Here is a 6,911-nt window from a genome sequence, read left to right as displayed (position 1 = left end):
CTAATTGCTAGAGATGTTGAACATTTTTTCATATATTTTTGATAGATTGCATATCTTCTTCCATGAAGTGCCTGTTCAGTTTCTTAGCCCATTTATTGATTGGGTTATTGGTTTTTCTGATGTGAAATTATTTGTGTTCTTTATATATCTTAGAGATTAATGCTTCATCTGAAGTTCTTATGGTAAAGATTTTCTCCCAATCTACAGGCTCTCTCTTTGCATTATTGTTTGTTTTTTTGGTGAAAAGAAACTTTTTAGTTTGAGTTCATCCCATTTATTGATTTCTGATTTAACTTCTTGCATTTTAGGGGTCTTGTTGATGAAGTCATGTCCTGGGCTGACATGGTGAAGATTTGGGCCTACTTTTTTCTTCTAGTAGGCTCAGGGTCTCTGCTCTAGTGCTTAAGTCTTTGATTCACAGTGAGTTGATGTTTGTGCAGGGTGAGAGATGAAGGTTTAATTTCACTGTGTTCCATGAGGCTTTCCATTTTTTTCTGACACCATTTCTAGAATAAGCTCTTTTCTCCAATGAATGTTTTGGCAACTTAGTATGAGATACCTGTATATATGTGGGTGTGTCTCTGTGTATCCTATTCTGAACCTTTAGTTTACATGTCTGTTTTGGTGCCAATACCAATGCTTTATTACTATAGCTCTGTAGTATAGTTTGAAGTCTTTCATTGTAATGCCTGCCACTTCACTTTTTTGCTAAGGATTGCATTGACTACTCTGGGTCTCTTATTCTTCCAAATGAATTTCATGATTATTTTTTAAGTTCTATGAAAAACTTCGTTGGCATTTTAATACCAATTACATTAAAGTTTTATAATACTTTTTCAATATAATTCTACCTATCCAGGAGCATGAGGGGTCTTTCATTTTTCTAAGGTCTTCTTCAATTTCATTTTTTAGTGTTCTGTATTTTTCATTGTAGAGATCTTTTACGTCTTTTCTTAGATTGATTCCCAAGTATTTTATTTTATTTTAGGCAACTGTGAATGGAGTAGTGTTTTTTATATCTCTTTCAGTATATTCATTACTGGTTTATAGAAATGTGTTTGATTTATGGCTATCGATTTTCTATCCTGCTACATTTCTGAATTAATTTATTAGTTCTAGAAGTATTTTGGTGAAATTTTTTGACTCTTTAAATATAGAATCATATCATCAGCAAATAGTGATAGTTTGAGTTCTTCTTTACCAATTTGAATATATTTAATTTCTTTAACCTGTCTAATTGCTCTGGCTAGAGTTTCAAGGACGATGTTGAATAGAAGTGGTGAAAGAAGGCATCCCTGTCTTGTTCAAGTTTTTGCAGAAAATGCTTTCAATTTTTCTGTGTTTAGAATTATCTTGGCCTTGGGTTTAGCATATATGACTTTTATGATTTTATGTTTCTACTGTCCCTAGCTTTTCTAGTGTTTTGAATATGAAGGGATGCTATATTTTTTCAAGTGGATTTTCAACATCTATTGAGACGATTATATGATTATTGTTTTTAAGTCCTTTGATATTATGAATTACATTTATTGATTTCTATGTGTTGAACCAACTGTGCATCGCTGAGATGGACTCTCCTTGATCATGGTTCACTGTCCTAATATATTTTTGTATGTGGTTATTAATATTTGCATATAAGTTCATCAGAGATGTTGGTTATAAATTTTATTTCATTGATATGTCTTTCTCTGATTTTGTATCAGGATGATATTAGCCTCATAGAAAGAGTTTGGAAGAGTTCCCTCCCTTTCTATTTCATGGAATAATTTGAGACGAATTGGTGTTAATTCTTCTTTGAAGGTCTTGTAGAATTTGACTAATGATCCATCTTGTCCTGGGCTTTTTTTAATTGGCAGACTTTTAATGACAACTTCTAATTCCTTACTTGAAATTGTTCTGTTTAAATTGTGTAAAACATCCTGATTCAGTTTAGGTAAGTCATGTCTCTAGAAACTCCACAATTTCTTGAATATTTTCTATTTTATTAGTGTGTAAATTTTCAAAATAGTTTCTAATTTTCTTCTGTATTCCAGTTGTGTCTGCTGTGGTTTTTCCACTTTCACCATATATTTTGGTAATGTGAGTTTTCTGTCTTCATCTCTTTGGTAGTGTGATGAGTGGTTTATCAATTTTATTGATTTTTTTAAAAGAAATGATTTTTTGTTTTTACAAATTTTTGAATTTCTGTCTTTTTTAAAAATTTCATTGTTTTCAGCTCTGCTTGTAATTATTTTTTGTCTTCTACTTTTTTCATTTGTTAGTCTGTGGTTTTTTTTATTATTATTCATTGCCCACAAATGGGGTACAACTTGTTTCTCTGGTGGTACTCGAACTAGAGTCTCACCATTTGTGTAATCATATGTGTACATAGGGTAATGATATTGTCCCATTCTATTATTTTTCCTTCCCCCCACAAGCTCCCAATCCCTTCTTTTGCTCTATGCAATCCATCCTTCCTCCATTCTTGTCTCCCTCCCACAACCTTATGTATCATCATCCACTTATCAGAGAAATCCTTCAACCTTTCATTTTTTGGGAATGACTTATCTCAGTTAGCATGATATTGAAATCCCTGCCAGTTAATTCTAATAAGAGACTTTAAAAGGGCAACCAGATATCCTAGGAAACTTCCTCAAAGTCAACTTAAAATGACTTTTTTGGTAAATACCCACTCTTGCTGAACTGGTACATATAAGTAGATCAAGATTAACAAAATCAGTTTTACTTTGTAATGATCCATATTTGATAATCAATTTGACCAAAGGGAAGTGAGTATAGAAAAATTATGTGTACTTCAGTGAAAGGTGCTTTATTTTGACTCCACAGGAGTCTCCACATTGGTACTCAACTCTGTCCCCAGGTCCCTATAGAGTCATGTCAAAATCATAAAATCTGTGATTCAGTTATTCATTATCACAATCAGGTGCATTTGAAAAATATTTATTTTATTAATACAGAAATCACTAGCAAGATGTATTTTTCTGTATCTAATTTTCAATTCTGAATAGAATCAGAGTAAAAAGAGTTCTTTGCAATGAAATAAGGCACTTTATCTTTAAAAGATTGGAATACACCATTAATTTTGAAACAGACAACACTTAGAGAGATTTAATTCATATTTATTTCATATGCAAAATATATCCTCAACAAATTCTACGAAGGCCAGAGCTCCACATCCATGTACTGAAGCAGCCAGGATAGAGACCTGAGGCAGATTTGGGACCAAGTTGGTCACCTTATTCCTTGTTCTGGGGCCCAGGTGTAGATGAAATGTGGGGACAGGAGCTTATTCAGACCTGGGATTGTCACTCTCCTGGAAATGCATCTTGCAGGGTCTGTGAAGAGCCCCAGATCACCTCGCCATCAAGGAAGCCTCCTAAACTGTCCCCAAAGACCTGGGTGTCTCCCTCACCTTTGCAGGAGCAGCCTCCAGAACTCAGCCTTCTCCTGGGAATAAGCTGTGGCATGACTGTAATTCTGTCATGGCTTCCCACCTACTGTACTTGTGGCATCACACTTTTCTGTGGAGACACGATGCCACCTTTCAGGTCCAAAATGAGCTTGTGTTTTAAGTTGAACCTGGAATCATTCATCTTGGTAACAAAAGGAAAGGATATTTCCATATTCAGAGGAGGTCATGAGGGCAGATCGCACCCCTTTCTGTGGACACTATGGGCTTTTGTGTCTATTGGACTATGGTCTGGGTTCCTATATTAGCAAACACAATACAGATTCAGAATAACTCAATTCTAAAATGATTGATCTCAAACTAAGGACTTTCCATCTAATCAATAAAATATTTTGCTTTATGCCAGGCATGGTGGCATACCCTTGCAACCTCAGCAACTTGAGAGACTGAGGCAGGAGGATCTCAAGTTCAAAGCCAGTCTCAGCAAAAGCCAGGTGATAAGCAACTCAGTGAGACCCTGTCTCCAAATAAAACACAAAATAAAGCTGGGGGTGGGGCTCAGTGGTTGAAGGTCCCTGAGGTGAACCCCTGGTAGACCCACACTCACAAAAAAACCCTATTCTTGCTGATTGGCAGAATCACAGACTCTTGGACAGAATTCCCTGTGCTTCTCTTTTACTAGTAGAGCAATAAAACTTATTTATACTTTTTCTAAAGCTCTATTCTCATTATAGATTGGAATTGAAAAGGAGGTTGGAGCTTTCACTAACACCGTGTCCTCGTGTTTCCACCACTCACAGCTGCTATCTGTGAATACATTTCTTGTTTTGAAATATGCTATCTAATGTTAATAGAGTTACTATAGTACAGCTTACTCATGCCATTTGCATGGTATACGATTTATATCCTTTGGTTTTCAATCTCTTTATACATTCACATTCAAACAGTGACTCCTGTAGGTAACATAGAATTGACCTTGTTTTCATTCTTTTTGATCCCTACCTTCAGATAGAATTGTTCAGTCAGTTCACATTTAATGTCACTGTTGATGTAATGAGATTTATCTCTGCCATTTTACATTTTTACTTTTTCCTACGTCTGTTTTATTCCTCTATCCCTCTTCACTCTGTGTGTTTGTGTTTTACTGGGGCTGAGCCCAGGCATGCTCCAACACTGAACTACATCCCCAGGGCCTTTTAACATTTTATTTTGAGAGTGGGTGAGGATAAGTTGCTGTAGCTGTCCTAGAATTTTGATCACCCTGGAATGGCTTGTACTACCATAACAGGTTACTGCTCTATTTCTGTTTCATTGTTTGTTTTTTGCTTGCTGAGGAGGAAATTCTTCAGTGAATTTTAGTTTTTATGTATCAACCTAGTTATGAGTTACCACATGTGAGAAACATGCTCACTTATCTAAACACAAAGAATGAACTTGTTAGAGAGTTGGGCCTTCCAAGAAACTGAGGCAGAGGAAAGACCCCCTTTAAAGTTCAACTCTTGCATTCAAATCAGATATATTTTAGACATGTCCCCAAATAATAGTTATGAGCTTATTGAAGGGATAGGAAAAGTGGAGGAGATACTCTCCATGGAGAGAGTGTGTCCTCTCAGAGAGAAGAAGGGCAGTGTGTGTTTCTGCACTCCAGTATTTTTGGGTTCCCAGAGAAATTTCTAGAGAGTCCTGACCACATCCACCTCTTCACCTCTGACTGACCACCAGGTAATAATGGACTCTCATGTCACCACAATCAATGTACCTTCATGTCACTTTGGCCTATGCTGAGTGGACCTAATTGGATTCTTAACCAAAGAATTATCCTGATATTCCAAAAGATGTTCAGTGAAAAGAGTCACAATATCCCCAGTGGTTACTCTCAACATATTCAAAGGTCCCATCGATGGTGGAAGTCAGCATCATGTGATTCAAGCAAGTAAATGTCCATCCTGCAAAATGGGCACAGTAGAAGAGCTAGCAGAGAGGCCCTCCATGTTGGTTAGGAAACTTGACACACTAGCTCTCATGGTGTTTTGAAACACAGATGGATGTCACTGGGATTCAGCTACTTTTCCTTCCTGGATTACATACTCCAGTGATCATGCATTTTTTTTAATCATTTTATTTGAATTTTGTATTTTGTTTGTTCTGTTTAGTTGCACATGACAGAAGGCATTTATATATTTTCATAAAACATACATGAATAGAGTGTAATCCCTCATTTTTCTGATCATACATATTGCAGGTCACAGGGGTCAGGCAGTCATGTATGTTCATGAGGTCATAATGTGTGTTTCACCCTACTGCCATTGTTACAAAATGTTTGGTTCAATATGAACCCTCAGCATGAGACCTGACAAACTCACTGCCAGCACTGACTTCATCCTCCTGGGGCTCTTCTCCGATTCCCACTCCAGCCTGGTCTCCTTCTCCTTCCTTTTTGGCATTTTCATCGTGACCCTGATGGAAAACATGCTCATGATCCTGCTCATCTGCAGGGACCCATCTCTGCACACCCCCATGTACTTCCTGCTCAGTCACCTCTCTTTCATGGACATCCTGCACACTTCCAACATCATTTCCAAGGTGATCGCTGACTTCCTGTCAGGCAGCAGAGCGATTTACTTCGCAGGCTGTGGGACCTAGTTGTTTCTGTCCCTCTTGATGCTGGGCAGTGAGCACCTTCTCCTGGCCACCATGTCCTGTGACCGCTATGTGGCCATCTGCACCCCCTGCGCTACCCGGTGCTCATGAGTGAGAGGGTCATTGTGCTCCTGGCTGTGGGGTGCTGGCTGGTCGGGACTCACAATGCCATGGTTCACACAGGGCACTTAATGCACCTCTCCTCCTGTGGCTCTAGGGTGATCGATCACTATTTCTGTGAACTTCCTGCCTTGTTGAAGTTGTCCTATACAGGCGCCACATGCTATGAATGAGGGGTTGACGTGAGTGCCGTTATTTTCCTGCTGATCCCTCTCTCCATGATCTGTGCATCTTATGTGCAGATTCTTCTTACCGTCCTGCAGATGAAGTCATTGGAGGCACGGAAGAAGGCCTTTTCCACCTGCTCCTTCCACATGATCGTGGTCCTAATGTACTATGGGCCCTTCATTTTCACCTACATGAGACCCGAGTCATACCACACCCCAGGCCAGGACAAGTTCCTGGCAATATTCTACACCATTGTCACACCCACCCTCAACCCTGTCATCTACAGCTTCCAGAACAAAGACATCCTGATGGCCATGAAGAAGTAGCTTTCCATATAAAATGTAACAGGAAAAACAATGAAGCTCTGTGTTATCTTTATTTCCCTGTTTCACAACTAAAGGACAGCTGGCATTAGTTTCCCTGGGAAGATAATAGCTAGTATGTCTTCATGAATGGCAGGAATGCATGTTCCCAACTCTGGTTTTCCTGCCTGTCCAGCCTGTTTCACTTTGATTGTCCATCTGGCCCTCTGTTCTGTGATCCTCAGGCACTTACAGGAACTGAAAGATGTCCA

At 38.5% G+C, this 6,911-nt stretch overlaps 1 pseudogene; it reads left to right on the top strand.

The window, feature by feature from the left end:
- Positions 1 to 5,752: 5,752 nt before the first annotated feature.
- LOC124973477 (olfactory receptor 2AJ1-like) lies at positions 5,753 to 6,663 on the top strand (annotated as a pseudogene).
- The last annotated feature ends 248 nt before the right edge of the window (positions 6,664 to 6,911 follow it).

This window comes from Sciurus carolinensis (assembly GCF_902686445.1).
Source record: "Sciurus carolinensis chromosome 19 unlocalized genomic scaffold, mSciCar1.2 SUPER_34, whole genome shotgun sequence".
NCBI lineage: Eukaryota > Metazoa > Chordata > Mammalia > Rodentia > Sciuridae > Sciurus > Sciurus carolinensis.
This window is presented reverse-complemented; position numbering and strand designations above follow the sequence as displayed.